General features: G+C 36.3%; 1 pseudogene; it reads right to left on the reverse strand.

Moving 5' to 3' along the window:
- LOC139708967 (uncharacterized) overlaps window positions 1-24,617 on the reverse strand; it is a 70,714-nt pseudogene extending 46,097 nt beyond the window's left edge.
- Window positions 24,618-24,842: the final 225 nt, after the last annotated feature.

Genomic DNA, 24,842 nt, shown 5'->3' on the forward strand with positions numbered 1-24,842 from the left:
CTTTTTAAAAGAATCTGTTTATAACCCACTGCCTCAGAATTTCATCGCGACATTTCATCCCTAACTTCCGGGCCGAACTATTAGACTATCCCAAAGATTAGATGGCAAACTGTTCTGTCTTGATTTTTTTTTAAATTTATAAAAACAGACCTTTTGCTGTACCCCCCTGATTTCATCAAATGTTTCTTTGATTCTTGCACAGTACACAAAAAGTTAAATTCCTACCTACCACAAAAGTAAATTGTCCAATCATGTCTGTCTATATCAAGTTCAGTGGAAGACAGAAGAAAAAAAAAAAGGCTCTTGAATTAGTGCTCCGTACCTATATCAAATATGCAGTTACAGCCTTAGGCATTTGACCCAGTGACCTTTTATCTCCTGGCCGAGTGACCTTTGATCACATGACCCAGACTCTGGTCAGCTGACAGCTGCTAGGACACACATACCTAAACCAAAGCCATGTTCCAGGGATAAGTTTTATTGTGATATCAATGGTACAAATACGCACAGATGGGCAGGTGATTTAAAGGGATTGTACAGTATTGGTTGAGGTGGGGATTCATGTTTTGAACATTTCTTAGTGAGATAATGAAAAGCCTCTTATGAAATATGAAAGAGCATGTAATTTTAAGAAGGATTCAACGTTTATTTGATGAAAATTGTTTTTTTAAATGGCTGAGATATCCAAAAAAGTGCTAATAATAAAAGGCGACATGCCACAACTTTATTAGGATCTCTTTGTTTCACCTTGTTTTTGGATATTTCAGCCATTTCAAAACCGATTTTCATCAAATAAACTTTTGATACCCCTTAGAACTGCATGCTCTTTGACATCTCATAGAGTGGTTTCTGAATATCTCGCAAAACGTTAAAGCTAAATCCTCACCTCGACCAGAACTGTACACACCCTTTAAGCTTAAAGTACAATTCCTCTCCACAGTCAAGTTAACTTTATAAATAGGGTAAAGAGTTGATATAGGCAGAGTGATAAAGATTTCATCAAAATTTGACCATGAATGAGGAAATCATAGAAACTGGATAATTTTCATGAAACTATCTTCTCCAATTTGTACATGTGACTGCTACCAATGCCACCATTTCTGTAGCAATTAAATGAAAAAAAAATATAAATTCCCAAACTTATTTTAGAATAGGGCAAATTTTGATGAGACTTTTCCATTTTGTTCATCTGACTTATTCTATTCCAAAGCCAGCTTGAAAAGGCATGAAAGCTACCAGGAACACTATGTTGTGGGGTCTGGCAATCTTGAAATAAAAACAAATGATGAAACAAACAAGAAAAAAAAAAGAAATGTAAGTTTGGCTCACCCCTCCTGGTACGGTGGCATCAGCTTTTTTGAGAACCATTAATTTCATGATGTCATCCTTGGCCGACGCTGCGGCATAGTGGATCGCCGCTCGCCCATCCTGTATTTAGAGAAGAACAAAAATCAAAAGTAATGGATTACTGAGAAATAGTATCAAAGTACTCATGGTAAATATCTCTATCAACACTAAGTTGTACTAGATTGGTCCTGTTGTAACATTTTTGGAAGTGCAAAAGATTTATAATGAAATCTCTGATCTTTCTTGAAGTGACTCCAACTTAAACAAAATAAACTCTTGTGATTCTATCATAGGATTGTCCATCAAAAATAGAAATAATCCCTTTCAGAATGTATTTTCCGCGACCAAATAACAACAATATTGCTAACACATCATGCAGTAAAAGGGTATGAAGAAATATGAACGGATACATCGAGTGAAAGCTGCTGAACTCAAATCCAGAAAAGCCGCGGCAAACTGCAAAAGGGGAAGTGCAGCTTTAAGCAATTCTGGAAGTTGACCTTTGACCTGCCAATCAGGAGACAGTCACCAGGGGGTCTCCCACCTTGGCTGCTAGCACTTTCTCTGAAACCTTTGGACTTGGGGAAGGACTCCCTCGTGTGACCATACACTCGAAACCTGTTTCTTTCTCCTTCTCCTCCACCACCAGAAATGGGCGTCGGTCGGAGGAAGGGTGAAAGTAGGGGGATTTTTTTGTGTGTCTACCCGTATTTTTCCATCCACATCTTTATCAGTGGATCCCTGTACCTTTAGTCCTTCTATCATCTCACTTTCCTTTTAATGGTTCCATGTTCCTAGTAGACCTAAAAATGTGGCAGAACATTTCATGGTTCTTCTTCTAGGCATGACATAAGCATATCACACACAAAGTCTTCATAATTATGATCCCTATATGTGAACCACATATAACCACTTATGAATGTAAATGAATTAATATGAGCTCTACAGTCTATAATCATGTCTAGTTTACTGATTACAAAATGTACGTCTGAGATCTTTCCATGTATAAAAATGGACATTACTTTTTTCCACCTCACTGCACATTATCACATATAAAGGATTAAAGGGATGGTACAGTATTGGTGGAGACGAGAATTGGGCTTTTAACTTATTAGAATCGCCCTGTTTTGGATATCTCAGCCATTTCAAAACCAATTTTCATCAAATAAACATTGAATTCCTCATGGAATTACATGCTCTTTCATATTTCATAAGAGGTTTCTCATTATCTCACCAAAAAATGTTAGAAATCTGAAATTAGGTCTCAACCAAAACTATACGATCCCTTTAACCAATTGGTAGATACATGTGTATTCAAAGGCATCAAGTCTAAGGCCAAAGAAGAGAAATATAATCCTGGAACCATGGATGTTTTTACCTCCCTAATTTACCTCTTCTTCCTCTAAATATCTCTGGTCTGCAGAATCTAAATAAAGTAGGCCTATTTTGTCTACTATATATTCAAAGAGAGGATTTTTAATTGTTGATTCACTGAACACATTTGAATAATCACTAAATCTATATCCAGGAGCATAGATTATCTGTGTTGCTTTATCTACAAGCGAGCTGAAGCTTGCACCCAAAGTCTTTCACAGGGATACAAGAAGAAAAGGATGGCAACCGGCATCAACCTGTTATTTTCGTGCCATAAATCACTACGAATGAATGTTTCTCACATACTTAAAATGCAACTTTGAGCTTGCCTTGAAGGAGCATAGGACTGAGCTTCAATTCATATCTACAGTAATTGAATCTAGGCAACACGTAGCTAGACAAACGCTCAAAGATCAAAGTTTCACACCTAGAGTAATGAGCACAAACTGGCACGGTATCAATGCTGGTAACCATGGAAACGCATCATTTTCTTTCTTTTACCAAAACCAGCATTCCTTCCCCTCCCACATACCTGTATGGATAATTGGCTCACAACATGAAACTGTATGTCAGTTATGGTTGCTCCGCTAAGACTAGGAAGGCTTTTACACTTCCCAAAAACTTGTTTGTAAGCTTGTTATAATGTAAACATGTTTCTGTAAACTTGTTTGTAAGCTTGTTATAATGTAAACATGTTTCTGTAAACTTGTTTGTAAGCTTGTTATAATGTAAATATGTTTCTGTAAACTTGTTTGTAAGCTTGTTATAATGTAAACATGTTTCTGTAAACTTGTTTGTAAGCTTGTTATAATGTAAACATGTTTCTGTAAACTTGTTTGTAAGCTTGTTATAATGTAAACATGTTTCTGTAAACTTGTTTGTAAGCTTGTTGTAATGTAAACATGTTTCTGTAAACTTGTTTGTAAGCTTGTTATAATGCATGTTTCTGTAAACTTGTTTGTAAGCTTGTTATATGTAAACATGTTTCTGTAAACTTGTTTGTAAACATGTTATAATGTAAACATGTTTCTGTAAACTTGTTTGTAAACATGTCTCTGAACACAAAATGATCACTGAACAATTTACACAAATAGAATCTTAGTTTGAGTTGAGTTTATTTTATTTATACACGGAAATAAAAGCCTGCTTTCAGCTGGACAGCTGTTTTTCAGCAAGGCCGTGTTTTACATCGAATAACAAAGCAAACATACACACGGCGAAAATGCAAACATATGCAATGATATACACGTACAATAAATAACAAACACTGAACAAGTTACAAAAGAAGATCAATGAGATAAAAAAATCAGATCTTAGTCAGTCATAAAACAAAGAATTTTCAGAATGATGTCAGAATGATGCATGATCTTACAAAATCTATACACAATGAAAAATACCCGACAAAAATGCCCGACAAAAATGCCCAAAATGAAGCTTCTTTCATTACATTGTGGACTTGCAGCAAAACACACCGGGTTTGCAACTATTTGTGAAAATAATTGCATCCTGTGTAAAGTGTTATAGCCAAGTCTAGGCACAACATATAAAGATCATTCCAGACATTGTATACTATACCTTTAAATGCAACATTGATACAAAATATCTAAAGCCACTCAGTGTTCAGTGTGTATGAACACACTGAACATTCATGTTCCATGTTGCAACATGTGACATGAATTTGAAAACAAGTTTTTCTAAGGTCACGTAAATAAGATCTGAATGTTTAGACAATATTGGGCATGACCTGCATAGATTAAAAAATAAATTTTCCTCACCAGTGGATCGCTTCTAGTTATTTCTAATCACTGATACCAGAGTGTGTGAATCTAAACTGTGTTCTGATTATTCTTCTAAACACAGAAAAATAAAATACTGTTTCCTAACATGCAATATCTCTTGGTACAATTCTTGTAATATATTTCCCTCTTCACCTGAGCTCAGTGCTACATGTAAGTACACTGCACTTTGTTGATTGTTCCTATTGAGAACTTCTCCAGTTACAACTTGATAGCCTCCAAAATGCTTTTGACACCATATCCTACAGAGAGATCATAAATTCATCACGCACAGATCAATTTTCATTTTCTATCCTGAATGTTACTGAGGTGTGTAGACAATTTATATTACATGCAGCACAAAAATTATCTAATTTGTATGAAAAATGAGAGGACTTTCCAGTGTACTAACACTTGACACATCCTTTTCTCTTTCATCTCTCTTCTATCCTTCTATACCATACAAATCAGTCACTCGTTTGTCTGTCCATTTGTCCATCCCTTACTTTCCCCTATACAATTCTTTTTTTCTCACATGCTTTCACTATTACCATATATAACATCAATCATCCTACCTATATCCAGCTGCTATCCTATATGATTTTGATATGAATTTTTTCTACATATCATAAATCAATATGATTTCTTCTCTTCCCTTCTCTTTTTATCTCTTCAAATATTTGTCTTTTATTCTACAGCTTGAAGTTCTTCACTTTCTTCCATGTGTCTGTGTCTGCTACACAATCCTTCCTGAAGTAGCGTTTACACTCTGCCTTCTTTTTCAACCTTCTTTTTCAAACTAAGATGTGAGTTTTGCATTTTATAATCAACACTACATATGCTTGATCATTGGTCACCCTTCCATTCTCTTTATGCCTCTTCTCTTGCCTATTGTTTATATCACGAAATATCTCACTTTAACTTTATTTCCCTGGCATCATCTTTCTTGCTCTCTACCAAACAATCTAAATATAGTTTTCAAAGTACATTTTATATTCTTTTCAAGAATTTCTCTCATAACTTTGCTGACACCCTCCTCCACCCCCATGCAATCCCTCTACCTCTCCTCTTCCCATCTTTCATTCTGTCTATCCCTCAATTCCCAGCTCCGTTCCCATCGATGCAGCCGTCGTCCCTAGACAGGGGGGTATCTGGCTTTAATCACTGGGGCCACGTGGGGGAGATAAACCCCATGCAAGGGGGCTGTCTACCAGCAAGGTTGGCTCATATTTGAGATGCTTGTGGGCTAGAATCGAGGGAAAGTTCCAGAGAGAGCTAGGCCAGATTGCCACTACATGGTCATGTTACAAAATACATTTAAAGGTACTCTTCTATGCCTGCCACAATGTTCCTTACATCTACTGTACATCGCCCATGTTGTTAGCCCACAAAATGTGAAGAAAACTGTCCAGACATCTGTACAAGTTCATTACTACTCACAACTATGTTAGATATGTCCAACTTACAATCTGTAGAATCCCCAAGCTGACATAAGTTTATATAAAATAACACACAATATGATATCCTTGTGAGTAATTAGAAAACTTGCACTTCTATATAAAAAAGCCACATCAAAAACACAACAGATATCATTATTTCTTTAAAGGGATCGTACAGTTTTGGTTGAGACCTAATTTCAGGTTTCTAACATTTTTTGGTGAGATAATGAGAAACCTCTTATGAAATATGAAAGAGCATGTAATTTTATGAGGAATTCAACGTTTATTTGATGAAAATTGGTTTTGAAATGGCTGAGATATCTAAAAAAGAGCGATTCTAATAAAGTGTGGGACCCACACTTTATTACGATTGCTTTGTTTTACTTTGTTTTTGGATGTTACAGCTATTCCAAACCCGATTTTCATCAAATAAACTTTGAATTCCTCTTAAAATGGTATGCTCTGTACTATATCATACGTGTTTTCTTGGTACTTCGCAAAAAGTTAAAAGCCCAATTCTCATCTCCACCAATACTGTACTATCCCTTTAAACATGTGCATATAAAGGTTTTCACATTTGAACAGGACCATTTTCTACAATAGATCTGTAGAATCACAAATGTATTGACATAGGTAATTTGCTTAAAGTAAAATAGAAACACAAAATTGGAAATATTAGACAATTTGTCTTTATCCAAAAGCCATCAAAAACTCATCAACATTTGAAATCAAATTTAAACTGATTGCCTTGAAGCAGAAGCTTATCAAAAGCTTGATTTAAAGCTGCTGGAACACTTTTTTTCCCCCACTTGAGAGAACTTTCACTTCCTGTATGCTATTCTGTTTACAGAAAAAACAGTTGTTGACATACATACAAACCCTCAGACTAATATTTCTCCTGGACAAAATAAAACATCAAGAAAACGTATTTACAAGAGACGTTATTTTCCACTTGATATTCTAGAGGATATTTAAATGATGTATGCTGTGCAGATGAAGTATGACATTCTATCTGACACATAAAATCTAAACTCCTAATCCTTTATATCCACATATCTTACCCATCATTGTAAATATGTGTCGTGCCTAATTTGCACTGACAATTCGCACTGAAAGGTTTCTCCAAATGAACGAGTCCATAGCCACTGTGTACTTTCATAACTTTGTAACCTGTTCCATGAGTGTAAAGCCCAAACAGATATGTATGCAAGAATATAATGCCCTTTTTACAATTAAAATTTGAGTCAGTTTTCTTCACGCAGGCATTCACATTTGAAACCCTAGCAGGAAGACAGAAGTTTTACTCCTGTAAGTGTGGTTCAACCTTGGCATTGCTCTGTGAGATGAAACACTCCAATGGCAGTGCAGGGAATATTACATTACTAATCCACTCAAACATGATGGAATTTCACTCTCTTCATTTTCACTGTGAAAGCTGATATTCTAAACTCCTTTTTTCTCTCCTTCTTTTCAGGCTACAAAGAACTCTGCTTGCACAACTTTGGGTGTAAGAAAGTGGCAAGCTCTGTGAGAAAAACAATCACAAGGGAATGCAGCTTCGCTCTCAGGTGATCAAATCTTTGTCAAAATTCCTCTTCCCTGTAATCACTGAACAAATGTAAATTAAAACATACCGCCCTCACTGTTTGACTTTTGACCTCTGTCTTGGGTTTTACACTCTGCTGATACCTCTTCGATCAAAGTACAGAACACTGGTTCTATATACTGTAAAACGAGGAATGTTCACATGCATTTTAATTCCGCAAATTCCACAAGCGCCAACATTTGCAAAATTAAAATGTAGGCAAAAGTTCTTGCCTACACAATATGCATTGGATGCCAGAAGCAATTCGCGAAAATTTCATGCTGTGAGAAAGGTCGTCCGCTCCAATTCGTGAAATTTTCATGCCACGAATATATCGTGTTTTACAGTACCCTGTTGCTACATAATTTCTTGAGTAAAAAGAACAAGGGGTATTTTTTTCTTTTCCCTACTTGCCTTATACTAATAAATAGGAAATAATGGTACACAAATACTCGTATATTTACCACTTTATAATATTGCAATCATTCAAATCAAATACATCTCAGATGTTTCCAAATGACTTGCCAGGATTTTTTTACAGAGTGGTAAATGTGTAGTCTGACATTCACTTCAGAATGCTTGATGACTTGTTTTGTTGACAAACCCTTTTTGAATTTTACCCTGCTGTATTCTCAATGGTGAAATCATGCCTAAAAATGATGTTGTGAGAAAAATAACACATGAAGTTCTCATATTACATCATCAACCACAAATCCTAAAGAACATACATGTACTGCCAAGAGATGTTTAGTAATATAAAAATATAGTGCATACGTGACCCGCTACAATAGAAAGATCCTAAAGTTGCTGACGGCTGAGCCGAGAAAATCGAGTTTGAAATCACATCATCAAAATTGGTCAAAACAATCAGATTTCTGTTTTTGGCATAATTTTGAGTCCAATGTTTTGTCTATCATCTACCGAAATTTCGAAGGTAAATGATCAAAGGAAAGGTAAGAAATCAGCATTTTTCTTGGCCATGATTTTCCACGTAACAGAAACGTGTCCGAATATTTGGATTTAGCGCCACAGCTAGACTCCACCCTTAGCAACGAGGGAGTGATCTTATTGGTCAGTGCGTGGCACCCTGATTACTGATTGGTCGTGCGTAGACCGCTGGCGCTAAGCTTGAATGAACATCGCGGAGGTCACTAGGAGCATACCTTCTATTGTCAAGCGGTGAAAACTGTCTCGCCTCCCGTTGATCATGATAGCGTCAGAAGGAAAACTTTGAAGGCGTTTTTCTCGAAACTCTGATTTCCACAACCACTTGACATGCACTAATAAAATTTATCTCCGCAACCGAGTACTTTTATGAGTTGTGCTATCCATGAAATTAAAGTGGAAGAGTAAGGGAATAATGTCATTCCATTTTCAGAAAATCGTCCTTCCCCGACTTTCGGATCCTTTTATTGTAGCGGGTCACATATCTCTGCTTGAGGCATGATTGATACAGTGCAAAATGATACATACCCACTAGCCCTCCAGCCCAGGGCAAATGAAAATCAACCCATGATTCAGGACAAGCTAAATTTACTGTTACAGATGTTTTCCATACAGGACACCTGCCACAATATACTCAGAACTAGTCTCCAATGTGTCAATTGTCCAAGAATTGATACGAAAGGGTGCTTTCCTGTATAAACAGTATTGGTACCTTTGCCATACACCAAATGGCATAACTTTCTCTTAAAAAGTCCTCCCCATGATTTGTTATTTCATTTCATAAACTATGTACAATTTGTACATCATTTTTGTCATTGGAGAAACATAAGCATTCTCTTTGCACAGTTAACTAATTTACGGTGTACACACATAGAATGATTGTTATGCAGAAATGTTTGTCGTACTAATAGTTCAGACTGTACTGCCCAAAATAATTTTAATTTTGTAGTCAAATTAATCTAACTACAAAGACAGTAGTATCCATCGTACATTGTCCATGCAGAAGACAGTTCTTTTGACAGAGCCAAGCATTAGGTTTGATTCAGAAGTGGGCTGAGTACTCAGTTTCTAGTTCATGCATGGATGGTACGGATGGATGGTGTAAAACTTTGAAAAAGTGGATGTGTAGTGTCCATTCCTAGGACCCGTTGTGTGGGTCTGTAATACTCCATCAAGCTGTAACTCAATCGATGCCCGCCCTGTCTGGTGAGAGGCTAAATATAGCACTCACAGTATTTTCGTACAGCAGGGAAAACAAGGCCCTTTGTTTTTCAGTTCATAGTATAAACACAGGGGACTGCCGAAATATGACTAGAAGGTTCTTTCGAGAGGAAAAGGCCTAAAGAATGCCTGAACTTTGAAATAAGGAAAATTCCCGTAAAAGTTGAGGTTGCATTGTCTTAAAAGCCACCTACATATCTTTAAAACAGTTCACCAGTAGAAATCTGAACATCAGATGATACAAAAATAGAAACCCAAGACAGTTTGAATGTAATACAGCATTTGAAATGCCTGAGACTGAATACTGACAGTTTTTACTTTGTCATTTTTGCCATACAATAAAAAAAGAAATAATCTCTGTGATTGATAATCATTTTCTTCTTAATTTTTATCCCCTTAATAATCTTCCTTTTTCATCTGTCTTAACTTGTTTCACAGCTAGATTTCCTATTTACTTAGACTTTAATACTCAAAAGGATTCATCCTTCAAAAGAAAGTTTCCTTTAAGCAAAATCAAAGCTGGGATGTTCTTGTCAATTTTTGTTTTTTGAAAGTCATAATTTCTGTTCTTCTCCATTATCACATTTCAAGATTTTCTCTTGGAATAGATTCTTCACCTTATTTTCTATTATCCAGCATATTAGTTTTCTTTTATTAAAGAAACTCAAATCTTTATGAGATATGAAAGCACATTGGGGTAAACATAAAAAAAGCACGTTGGGGTAAACAGGTCTTTTTTTATTTTCTTCTTCATTCACTGAAGCTCTTGCTATCTTTCTTTATTCTTTGTTAATACATAATTGAATATATTCTCCTCTTCCTTGTTTTGTATGAATATTTACATTTGTTAGGCAATTAACAATTTCATTATGAACATCCTGAAATCCCATTAACTCTTTACAAAGGCAAAATATCAACGCTTCTAGGTGTCCTTTATGGTATACACTTTCATTATTAATCACTGTCACATAGCTCAAACTAGTCTGTTCTGTAAAGCTTTGGGGTTTTTATATCTTTTCCTTCCACTTCTTTCATTTTCTTCTCATCTTTCTTCACTCTCTCTGGGGTTGCATTCCTGAGAGTTCCAATACCATGTTTTTGGTAGAATATTTCCATTAAAGAAAATAGTGGTAAAGCTCAAAAACCCTTAAAAATTGTATTTGATAAAAAATCGTATTTTCTTCTTTCTCCCTCCATTCTCTTCTCCTCTTCTCTCTCAGCTGCATCTTGGTTCATCTTCTTGGATCTCCATCTTCTGTCTAGCAGGTTGCCATGGTTACAGGAGTGGAGGGAGAGTGACAAAAGGCCCAGGTGGTCTTGATGGGGGTGAGTCGCCACCCCATCGGGAAAGGACCCCACAAGGTTCTTATCAAAACTCACCACAAATCTCTGGAGAGGAGTTTTCATATTTGTGTTATGAGCTAATCGCCTCCTTGCAGAGAATGGGTCCAGCAAAGAGAGAGAGAGAGAGAGAGAAGCTACGTTCACACAACTTTTGAAATCTTCAAAGTTTTAAACTTTGATGCTTGGTATGTAGTTTTAAACTTCAATGATTAGCTTGTAGTTTTACACTACAATGTAGTATGTCAACAGGAGACCTAATCTTAAAGAATGCTTTTGCAAGTGAAAGTCCCACTTGATAGTCAAACCACGGAACTGGACGAAATATATTTGTACATTCACCCAGTGCTAAGAATAAATCTGATAATGTGTGATGATACAGAACTGTACAACATGCACTGGAGGTTGACCCGGAAGTTAGGGGGAATAGTGTTCAGCAGTGGCGGATCCAGAGGGGGGTGCACTGGGCGTGCGCCCCCTCTTTATTTGTTGTTAAAACAAAAGAAATAAAAAGACAAAAATGAGATAAAATTCAGAAGCAGCACCAGAAATATTGTTTGCATTCCTGGACTTGCCCCTGGTTCAGAGAAGTTTATTGTTTATCATGTCCATACCATGCTGAACTATGAGTGCAAAGAGCATAAACCCTAAGATGTTTTGTGGTTCTAATCATCAATTAACCCTTTCTGTGTCATTGAGTCAAATATGCACACATTTCATACCCATCCCTGTGCACAGGAAGATTGAAACTTTGAGCTAATCTTAAAGGACAAGTTCACCTTCATAGACATGTGGGTTGAGTGAATGCAGCAATATTAGTAGAACACATCAGCGAGAGTTTGAGTAAAATCGGACAATCCGTTAAAAAGTTATGAATTTTTGAAGTTTCTGCTCAGTCACGACTGGATGAGAAGACTACTCTGCAGCTTGTGATGTCACATGAGTACAACGATACAAAGAAAGAATAAAGAAAATTCAACATATTTCCATTTTTCTCCCATATCAAACGAACACTCGACTTCTCTCTTTCAGAAGGCAGGGGGAATAATATTGCCCTTGACATATATACGTCAGTAGCAAGTCGAAGAACTGTGCACCTTATTCAAAAAGAAAAGTTTTGTGAAATTCTCTTTTTATTTTCCTTATATCGTTGTACGCATGTGACATCATACACTGTAGTAGTCGTTTCTTCCAGCAGTGACTGTGCAGAACTTTTGAAAGGATTGTCCAATTTTCCTCAAACTTTCACTGATGTGTTCTACTAATATTGCTGCATTCTCTCAATCCTTTGGATATGAAGGTGGACTTGTCCTTTAAAGTTTAGGAACGTTGTGTGAACGTACTGTAACTACTGAGTGCATAAAGACAGAAAATCGGACTGACAGGATATGGACAGGGAGAGTGAGAATCCTCTATGACCCTGCACATACCAGAGTGCAACATCTACTGAAAATAGCTTGTGTGAGGAAACGTGATTTATCATTGCATTGAAAAGATATTTATAGAAGAGATATATCATAAAAACTTTTGTGAAAATACTGCAAGATAGTGTGCATAACATTGTCCTTGATTTCCTTTCATGTTCTACATCATGTTGTGGGTAATGGTCCTCACATTTACTGTTGTTGTTTGCTTGTTTGTTGTTGTTGTTGTTGGGTTTTTTTTTTCATTTTTTTTTCATTTTTTTTTTTTTTTGGGGGGGGGAGTTATCTGATTGGACACCCATGACCAAGAAATGACACAGTGTACATGAAAAGAACACTTGAACCATCCATTACGGCAATGGATCATTTACTATACCACATTGCAGGCAGGAGGAAAAAATAGACCATCCTCAGTTACCTGGCTCTGTTGAAACTGGCGACCATCCAAATATTAAAGTGATATGGCCCGATGTGTGAGATTAATGCTCAAGAGCCTAACTTATACTGTAAAACGTGATATTTTCACGGCACAAACTTTTCACGAATTGGAGCCGATGGCCTTTTCCGCGGAATGAAATTTTCGTGAGTTGCCTCTAACATTCAATGCATTTAGTGTGGACAAGAACTTTTGTGTGCATTTTAATTTCGCGAATATTGGCTTGCGCAAAATTTGTGAAAATAAAATGCACACGAACATTCCTCATTTTACAGTAAGTGAGTTGCATTAGAAATATACACACAAGGCATTGTTAATTAACTATTCATGATCATTTACATGTATTTGCATGCATGTTTTACACTTCAAATTATAAGTGCAATAGAATATGAGTGGTTTACATGTTACTCTTGGTCTATGTTTCTTACAGTGTAGAACTGTAAAAGTGGTTTCTTTCGCGTACAGAAACTTTCACAGTTTCCATCGGTGCCGACTTTTTCGCATGTGTTTAAATTCGTGGTCGGTAATGATGATGATGAAGTCTTGTATAGCGCCGGTATCCGCCAAGTCAGGCGCTCATGGCGTTGTAACAAGCCACGAGTTCAAAACATTTTTGCGTGATGTTAAATTCGCGGTTCAACCTCAAAGCGCAAAAAGCGCGAAAATAAAACCACCGCGAAAGAAACCACTTATACAGTATTTCATACTGATAACACAAAGACAATCAAGGGCTAGTCCATGTCTGGATAATAGAGAGATCTAGAGAAATAATGGCTGGATAACCAAGGTCAGTCCGTATCATGGATATGAAGTCATTATCTTTGTAACTCACTCAAATGCTATTCACCATCACGAGTCAGGCAGTGTCTACTTTTAAATGATATCATTTTATCAACTCATCGAACTAGGTATCTGTATTCAGTAACTTGTTTGAAGAATTATCAGGACTGGTTTACTTTTTTATTGTTTATATTTGTTCTTTTGTTATTGTTTTTATTGAGATACTTTTCCCCCCTAAGTGGAAATTGAAAATAGATAACATAATCATTTAGGGCCAACAATTTTCCATGCAAGATCTATTTCTCAGGTCACCTCTATCGAGTATAGGTCAAAGAAAACTAATAATTAATCTTCCCTTACCCAAGGTATATGCCTTCCACTAAATTCAAGCCATTACAGTGTTTACGCAACAAAGCCCTCTGGTGGTGATAATTAGGTTACCACGGCGACACCCTGCTGGCTGGAGTCAACTCATTGGCGAGATTTGCTGATTTATTGACCTCGCGATCTTCATTAAATTTTCAACCAGGCACAGATGCAACCGAGCAGTGATTCTCCTTGGTAAGAAGGCCAGTCTTCTGTAGGTAAAGTCCTCATCCTGACGTATGAAGACTTTATAATGAGATTCATGTCGCATCATTTCTGTTTACTACAAACACAGCTGATGCCCTCCCGTGGTATCCACTTGTTGCCATGGAGAACTACACGTGTACCTCTCTTCTCTTAATCAAGATTAATTTTGCAAATCGGCAGCTCATCAACTCACCATATAACATACAGTAAACCATCTCTCATTTGAATATTTAGTTCCATGACTGTTATTGGTAAAAACCTTTATTTTGACAAGTTTTATGATTTTCTTTTTCCCACAGGTTTCATGCTGTGTGGTTTTCTCTGCCAATTAGCACTCCAAGCACCACAGCGTTAAGCTTACCTTGGCTCTCTCATTGATGTTAGCACCAAGCTCCAGAAGTCTCTCCGCTACAACCAGCTTATTATCCCTCACAGACAGCATCAGGGGCGACACACCGGTCTCCTGAAATTAAACAAATGGATGCAGATTAATACCAATACTCAAAAAGCCCAGAAACTCTTGTGAGGTTTCACATTTACTTGTGAAAGAAATCCTTTGCACTCAGTGGGAGAAACATGGATCAAGTTTGCTTGATCAGACTTTCCCAAAACTACTCAATTAGCATGAAATATGTTTCTAAACACACTTACAAATGATCTCTTTGCCAACTTAGAAGGGCTTTCCATTGTAGGAGAGTTTGGAGTTCACACCAGAAGCAACTTTCTAACATTTATAAAAATACAGGACCTATAATCCAGTAACACCATATATCGTGATCATTTAGTTTCTTTAAAGGACAAGTCCACCTTCATATACATGTGGATTGAGTGAATGCAGCAATATTAGTAGAACACATCAGTGAAAGTTTGGGGAAAATCGGACAATCCATTCAAAATTTATGAATTTTTAAAGTATCTGCGTAGTCACTGCTGGATGAGAAGACTACTTTAGTGTATGATGTCATATGCGTACAACCATATAAAGAAAATAAAAAGAGAATTTCACAAAACTTTACTTTTTGAATTAAGTGCACATTACTTTGACTTGTTACTGACATAATGTTAAGGGTAATAATTATTCCCCCTGCCTTCTGAAAGAGAGAAGTCAAGTGTTCTTTTGTTATGTGAGAAAAGTGAGAATATGTTGAATTTTCTTTATTCTTTCTTTATATCGTTGTACTCATGTGACATCACAAGCTATAGTAGTCTTCTCATCCAGCCTTGAGTGAGCAGAAACTTCAAAAATTCATAACTTTTGAACGGATTGTCCGATTTTCCTCAAACTCTCAATGATGTGCTCTACTAATATTGCTGCATTCACTCAACCCACATGTCTATGAAGGTGAACTTGTCCTTTAAACCTTGCAAGGATATTCGCAAAATTTACAATTCACCACAAAGAGTTTCAGTTAGCTTACATTACAATGTGTATTTTGGCTGTCAAATTAACCCGTTGAGGACAGACTGATTTTGCTATGCATTTCCCATAGATACCTGCCTGAGTATACTTGGGACTCGTCCTCAACAGGTTAATACTTCAAATCATCTGTTCTTTTCCACATAGCCTTTACAAATGCCTCTCTGATAAATAACATGAATTTCTGTTTCATATCTTTCGGAGGTCTTCTTCATAGAATCTATATTGTGTCACAATCCATGTTACTTCTCTAGGCTTCATTAACTCTATTCTGCCTGCTTTTATTGATCTTGAAGAAAAGAGTAGGCCTACATGTAGCAGCTACTGTGCAGCCAGGCCTACACTGCAAAAAGCAACACTTATATACATCATGCCGGCATGAATGAACAGTAGCATGCTACAGTACACTGGTTGGATTATAAATGTATAGGCATATCTGATTAAGAATTTATAATAATCCTTCAATCAATATCAACTTCATACACTCTACATTCCACCAGATTCACTTTGCAGCTGGATTACTTTATTTCATCATTGTTTTCTGATAAGCTTTGGGTTGCTGGTTTTTTTTGGGTTTTTTTTACTCCTCTCGGTGACAAATCAGAATACAGTGTATGTATCTGTATCAATCAAGCTGTGGAGTGAGCTGACGTATTAGTGCAACCTGCTAGCAATAATAACGTCACTGGGAGACAAACAATGAATGGATGGAGTTAAGGTGGCTGCAAATCTTCCAAGAATCAATAAATTTGGACAAAGAGGAGGTAAGTACGATGACTTCAAGCACAAAACCCAACTTTGCATAACAATGACGATAGCTGAGATGGCTGGGACACCACGCAGTGTTATGCAGCTTGCTACATCACTGAAATCAACAGGATCTAATGGAAAAATAACATTCACCTCTTACCACTAAGACTATTCATAAAGAAATACAACGAAACCATTCTACGACAAGATATTTGTTGAAATCATAAATGTACAAAATGTTGTATGTAAAAGAGTCACTATGAAAAGAATTCCTAAAACACATAGGGCCTACACTGTAACACATTCTCAAACATTATACAAACCTTTTCCCATCCAAAGGTAAGCATTTACTTCCAAAGAAACAAAAGCTTCATAATGATCATCCAATTGTCATCTGTTTATTCGACAGGACTTCAAGGTTCAGCAACACTTATTTTTTCTCAGTTTACTTCACTGCATTCATGTTAATCATAGCATGTAGCGTTAGGAAAATCCAGGGGGGGGGGGGTTCTGTCTCACCTCCCAGACAAAAACTAAACCATGACAAACCCCCCCCCCCAAAAAAAAAAAAAACAACAACAACAACAACAACAACAACAACAACAACAACAAAACAAAACAAAACAAAACAAAAACCTTGTTTCTTCTTATAGGAGTTCCTCACATTTCATACTGATAGAGATTATAATTATACTGTCCCATATTTATATGATCTGGATTGTGAGAATGGACTTACAAGCGTGAAATATACAGTATACATTATCATTGGTCTCATTAATAGCGTAGTGTGTCTTTTTTTTTCCTCACTCTTGCAGCTGCTCTATATACTACCAGACTCCTTCATGTAAGGGATTGAGAGAACGAGATACAGAAAGAGAGAAGAACAGAAAGAGGAGAGAGAAAGGGAGGGAAAGAGGTAATGAATATAGATCTCAAATATTTTCCCTTTATTTTCCGCCTTACTTCTTTGTTTATGAACAAGGACCCAGAGTTGATATTGGTGGCTCTCACGCCGCACTGGATTTTCTGAAAGCTGAGAAGTGCTTGGATACACACCATCACACAGCCTGAACACAGCTACTATCCTAACTACACACTGCATTGACAGTCTGGTGTATTAAACAAAAAGAGATAAAAATCCTCAGTTTAGCAACCACGTGGAGGCAACAATGTTCATGTCCCTGGCAACAGCAAACAAACCTCGGAGTATGAATTTATAATCTCATCCCTGTCTACATAAAACTGCTATTTCAACCCTGTAAGAGAGCAAAGTTCATTAACCATTTCAAAGACAGCCCCTTTTATTTACAACCCTCCCATCAATTTGTAAAATAATTTATAAAACTGCCTTTATTTCATCTACTGGAGCAGAGCACTACAAAATGTAGCAAGAGTGATTGTTCATTTAAACTCACAGCTCATAGTACATCTCAGCAGCTTCAACGAATATCAAATTCCTTATGTTAAATTTTGATTGAATAACAAAGTCATTCATTTATGTCTACGGTAAATCATTATGTGCTATGACCTTTTGCCCCTGACAGAATGTAAAGAATATGAGGCAGCTATGCAAAATGACTTTCGATACATAATATATTGAGCAAAAATTAAAATCCGGTCTTTAATGACACAATCTTTGTGCAAAAATTATCAGTATTTACACCCAGCTCTCTTTTTTAACACTGACAAAAATGTTATTGTTATAGTTATCACTATTGATACAAGCTTGTATCACTCTTGATATCATTCATATCATAATATGTTTTTCATGTGTATGTAATGTAGTACCTATTACTAATATGTTCTGATGTTAATGATAGCATATACTGCCATTAATAAATCCTGGGTGGGATGCAGCATAGGCCTGTTGACAGTGCACATAGTTCCCTGACTGGAGGGTGAGAAGTTTCCTGCATTTTTTCAGTATCACCTGTGCTCCACTCGGCGCTAGAGTTCTGATGTGTATTTGTCAGACTGAATTATTCAGAGAACGGCAGTGACGGGCTCTGCAGCTGCTGCATTCACACTTCATGTCCAGACTGATAACATTTTCCATCACTGTACCGACACCAGCATCTGGGACAATGCTAAACAAATCAATTTGTTCGGTTCAAATCCGCATCACAAACAAATTTCCCATTTGAGACCACTGCAGAGCGTGCCAAAGCACTGTTTGTGAGATAGAATTACAACAAATTTTACAAATTTTGCAGAGAAATCTTTTATTACATTTGCCCTTCTTCTTCACTGTGTAACTCTTCTAAAGATGATAGAAGTGTTAGGAAAACAAAGAGAACAAACCAAAAACAAACAGAATTAACATCATGTTCAGAAAAGCATTTAAAAAGAATTCTAACTTTAAGACCTCTTATCAAAATCTGCACACAAATCATAGAATTGTGTGAAAACTTTCCTGACCTACAATAATATACAGCTAAAAAATTTTACATAGAGATAGGAGAATAGACCAACTTAGAGGCATACCTATCAAAAAAAAAAAATATGCATACTTTTCAAGATGAAAAGTACATTACCACCACAGAAGCTTGTTTGAGCTCTGTTCTGCCCACATTTTTACCTGTGATAACAAGAAATAATGCAAGCATGACAAAAACTTGAGACATTATGACAAGTGCTCCGAAGGCTTACTACAGTGAAATGACCCACTATTTCAATCATTTCAATTGTAACTGCTAAACGAAATGAAAAATGCAGATTGGTTAAAGATTAATTACGCATCTGATTCATAACCAATATTAAAAAAAAAACATACGAAGTTCAAAAATTCCTTAACTTTCTTTTTTTTTTTAAAGTAAACATTAAATAAAAGGTGTACCATTCTGTCTGTTGGGTTTTACTCTTCTTTTTGAAGTCTGATTTGATGATGGCGTTTCCCTTTAAATCTGAGGGTCAAACTTCTTTTGCATTATCATTAACCTGCTGATAATGAGCTAATTTTGCAATTATACACATATTCCATTGATACCTATGAGTATAATAGTTTTCAAAGGGTTAATTAGCATTTACTACAGGTTCAGTTACAGTACTTTGTGATAGAAAAAAAGGGATTACTGTACTGTAAACTGAGTAGAATGTAATGTATACAGTGTATCGTCTGATGATGTATCCAAAGAGTAGGATTACCACATTGTCTGCTTGCCTAATATCGCAGTTGTATCTAGTGCATCATAAACTTTATTTTACTGCTGCTGTGTCAGTCCAAAAATGCTCCTGTGGCTGTGGGAATTACCAACCTTGACCCATTGGGTATTGCAAAAAGAATTTTGGCTTTCATCGCTACTACTACTAGCCTACAGGGATCATTGCTCAAATAGTACACATAACAGCAACTTTGGCATTATTATGGTCAAATTTCAGGATGATAATCTGCTGAGGATCAAAATCAAATTACAGTGTCTTTTTTTTTTCCAGAAGAGAAATATTCTTAAAAGCCAATGGAATGTATCTTCTACTCTGATCAAAACTAAGAAAGTTTTGATTTATCTTCTTTTTTTTTTTTTGAAGTTGTGATCTATCAAGCACAAATTGGCAACTCCATGATGGAGCATGCAAGCTCACCTTCCATTTGCCCTGTGCATTGAAAAAAATATCAATTTTCCACAAAATCTCTCTCATTATTGATGACAAAATGTATAAAATGTATATCAAGGCTGCCATTAGTGTTGGCCCAGTACAGTATACCAGAGCCAACAGAAAATGAGCGTCAGGCCACAACTTCTTAAGAAAAGATATATTTTGACGGCCCAATCAGGCCACTGAATTTCATCATCAGGCCACCAAAAGAAAAAGTTAGTGTCAAGCTTTGTATATGATGCATTCAGGGGTTGTTAAGGGTGCATGTTTGACTGGAAATAACTTCATTAGATAATAATGAAAATGGCTTCATAGTATAGACCAAAATAGAAGGGAGATGAGTTCAGAAGGGACATCACAGAATGGACATTTTGTGTTTGATTTATCACAAACTTTAAAAAAAAAGAAATTACTTTCTCAGTTTTCATTAGAATTTTTTTCAAAACTTCATTTTCCTTTTCCTCTAATTTTCCTGCTTCTATTAGATACACAAACTTAATTTCAAGGTGGATTTTCCTTTAAGGCCAAGAGAGCATCAGAGAGCATCAGAAAGCATCTACAATGTACAAACCCTTTGAGTGTGTCATTCATGTGCCTTATAAATCATGATAAAGAACACATGTATTCATGCAAAATATAAAGATTTCTCCCTCCCCCATGCTACATGTAAAGCTTAAAGGGATCATCGTATAGTATTAGTTGAAGTGAGGATTTAGCTTTAAACTCTTTGCGAAATACTTAGAAACCACTTTATGAAATGTTAAAGAGCAAACAATTTTAGAGGAATCCAAAGTTTATTTGATGAAAATCAGTTTTGAAATGACTGAGATATTCAAAACCAAAGTTTACAAAATGAAGTGAACCTAATAAAAGATGTGTCCCACCTTTTATCAAGATCGTTTTGTTTGGGGTATCTCAGCGATTTTAAAAGTAATTTTCTTCAAATTCAAATAAACTTTGAATTCCTGTAGGAATTATTATGCTCTTTCATATTCCATAACAGGTTTCTCATTAGCTAAAAAAACAAAAAACAAATCATCATCAAAAAACATTGGAAACCTGAAGTTCCGTCTCAACTGAAACTGTACTATCCCTTTAACCACATTGCCACTAATGAATCTTCTGAGCTCTATTTTGTATCCTTTGGCTTGCAGTCGTTAAGAATTCTCTTTTTATTGATCTTGTTGTATTCAGATGTAATTTTACCCTCCCTTGTTGTGTGCTGTATGCCCGATCAACACAAATGTCTGGAAACCTACTGCCCATGAATAGTGATTACCTAATCCCTTAATCTCTATTGTGCCAACATTGTCCACCTGTTTGACCAGTGGGCTTCAAACACATGACTGGACTGAGCCATCCATGCCTGTGTGGACTGGTCAAGTTTGGAGGAATTTAACCCGTTGAGGACAGTTTGATTTTTGCTACAACACGCATTTCCCGTAGACACCTGCCTGAGTATACTCAGGACTCGTCCTTAACAGGTTAAGTCAATATCAGATGAAAAGGATGGTAGGTGACAGCAAAGCACCCTGGCAAAGAAAAGAGTTAAAATGATTGTCAATTCCATTCAGTCTACCTGTTATACCGATGTAAGAAGGGCATGAATGGGATCCTGTCATTGGCATTTAAGAATCGAGAAATAAAGATCCTGACTGGAACAGACACTTTTCCTTAATATCTTTTCAATATCTTCACAAGCTTTACACATATTTATCATAATTTGAGCATGATCAAGTAAACCTTCCAAAAAAACAGGTCTATAGAAATGATGTACACAATGTAATAATCCTCACTGCAAAATATACAGTTTATATTGATGAGAGCAGGAATGTGGGGGGGGGGTGATGTGTGAGGATGGTTACAGATTGTAATATTAAAGGGGATGGCTAGTAACTGATCAGTGGGAATCAGTGAAAATGCTGGGAGATGATTGTTCCAATCCTTATGGGATTCATTCAAGAGTTCATTGTATATCTATTGTTGTGTGAAAATGATTTGCTTCAGAACGGTCTCATATTCAAGTAATGTGCAGATTAATGCTCCGTCACTGACCAGGGACGCTAACCTGGAAGCATTAAACTGCACATTACTTGAATATGAGACCATTCTGAAGCAAATCATTTTCACACAACAATAGATATACAATGAACTCTTGAATGAATCCCATCAGGATTGGAACAATCATCTCCCAGCATTTTCACTGATTCCCACTGATCAGTTACTAGCCTTCCCCTTTAAGCACACAATTCCTTGAGTTCACAAAGTTTAATCAATAACCTGATGAATGCATTATGTAAGTTTTTTTTAACATTCATTTCATAAACATTTATGAAAACAATAGCTAAGAATACACGACGCTAGGTAAAATACATAACTGACAAAACCAAGATTAAACATACAACTGTCAGATAGCGCCCATATAATATTCACACAGGCTGCAGCTACATTGTATTTTTCATTTTTTTTCTAAATCTTTATGGAATTTCTTGCTTCTCGTCAAGTCAAGTTGACTTCCTTGGGCAAAGGTGAGAACTGTGGGCAACATTACTCTAGGTGGGGGGTAAATAAATCACAGTTTTCATTCCATCGCAATCTATTGGCACCATAAGAACGCATCTATTGGGATGCATTTTAAAGACCTATCAGATCAGCCTTCATTGAGGTAAATTGGGGGTTTATTAAGAAGTGATATTGATATTCGAAATGTGTCTTGGCTTCCATTTGAATGAGGAATCTTAAATCAATAATTAATTCAAATCTAATCATTGAATATGATATTTATATCAAATGGAATAAATATCTGCAGAAAGAGTGACTGCAAGTTGAAATCATGGAATTTGTTTTGTTGTTGTGGAGTACATCCATTTTATCTCCATACATTCAATTTTAGAGAGATCTCAGTTCATGAGCCAGCCCCTCAAACTCCTACTTGTACATAAACCTTTACAAGATATCTGGCATGTCAACTCTGTCACTTTTACAGTTAGCTTAAGATTGTCTAAATGTCAGTAACATATTGAATGTCATAAACCACTCTCAAAAAAAAAAATAAAAGGAAGAATATTTTCATGATTGTCAAAAGTAAGATGTAAATTTGGGTCTTTTATCTTTACATGTAGCAGTGAAGTGGTATCAAATTTATGGATAAGCACCATCAACCAGCTCAGATATTATGGAGGAATCTTATAGTCTGGCTTGCTTGCCGGAAAAAAAAGCATAATATGCATTTGTGACAATCATGAGTGATGTGTGTGGGGGGGGGGGGGGGGGGGGGGAGGGTGGGACTTCAAAGGAAACTTTTACAAATATCCCATATTGCAATTCATCTTTTATTTATCAATTTGAACCTCTTTTTAAATGTTCAAAATGAATGCCATGTAGCTACTTTGAACAACTACAAAACTTTCATCTGGCAATGAAACACACACACACACACACACACACACACACACATACTTTTTTGTTTTTAAATAATCTTCATTCAATTTATGTATACATTTAACAAAACACTCATTTTGAATGTATGCAAACAATACACACACATACACACATTGTCACATGTATTCTCCCCCCACCCCCCCCCCCCCCTCTCTTTCTCTCTCTTTCTAGCATACAAGTATACAACATGTGTACATTATCACTGTATATATCCACATGCATATGGACATGCATATATAACCATTATTTATTGATAAACATATGAATCAGTGAAGCTACATACTGTAGCAGCTAGCCTACTTGTCTGTTAGAAAGTTGAAATATTAATAAGGACTCATAGAATCAGTACAATGATGACACAATGGCTGCATTACAAAATGTGTATATGGGGTTAAATATGAAAGTTACAAAAGTTTTGCTTTTGTCATCTTTTAGGATTGCTGATTTAATAGCCTCAGCAAATAATCATGATGGGATGATAATGAAATATGATTTGGAATTATTATTATCATTATTATCATCAATTATTATTATCATCATTACATGAATCATAGATTCATTCATAAATCAGAGCATTAATTAAAAACAACATTAAGAACCATTATAGTGATGACACAGATCATATATCAATGATTTTGATAACATTAATGACAGGCCTAATAATAATCAATGATAATAGTAATAATTGATGATAATAATAACAATAATAATAATAATTCCAAATCATCTAACTATCATTATCATCCCTATCATAATTATTTGCCGAGGCTAATCAGCAATCCTAAAAGATGACAAAAGCAAAACTTTCTTCTTCAGGTGGAAATCCTCAATACAGGACCACTATGTCATATTTCTCGTACTCTTCGTAAAATATTTTGCAGCAATTCAATAGTGTTTACATCATAACATTTTCCAAGAGTGGTGAAGAATTAATTATTCATGTTTCACCGCGCTGTGAGATACAACTCTCTACCATTGAGATGAGCCCTGGCCCTGGTTGTCTTACCTCATCAGCGGCGTTTATTTCTGGATCGCCCTTCTCCATAGATCGAAGCATGGTCTCGATGCTTGCCCATTCTCCCCGGAGGCTGAGGCTGAGCAGCCGGCTGTGGACCGGTGCTTGGCCTTGGCTGCCGCTCGTGATGCTTGAATTCATGGACACCGTGTCCGACATGTTGGCCGAGCTACGCGGTGTCCAGTTCTTACGGGGATCCTACGACATGGGCAAGATGGATGTAAAGAAAAGGAAATCTGTACTGTTTGTTGCTATTAATAATTTCTGCATGCCATGAAATTTCGGTTATCACAGGCTGGTAGAATACCGAACGCCAGCATGACTACTGTACAAGCACGTCCGCTCCTCTGATCGTCTCTAGGAGGAACCCACGAACCTCTCGTAA

Source organism: Diadema antillarum, unplaced genomic scaffold, assembly GCF_040938485.1.
Source record: "Diadema antillarum isolate AM-2024a unplaced genomic scaffold, OU_Dant_1.0 seq00001392_RagTag, whole genome shotgun sequence".
NCBI lineage: Eukaryota > Metazoa > Echinodermata > Echinoidea > Diadematoida > Diadematidae > Diadema > Diadema antillarum.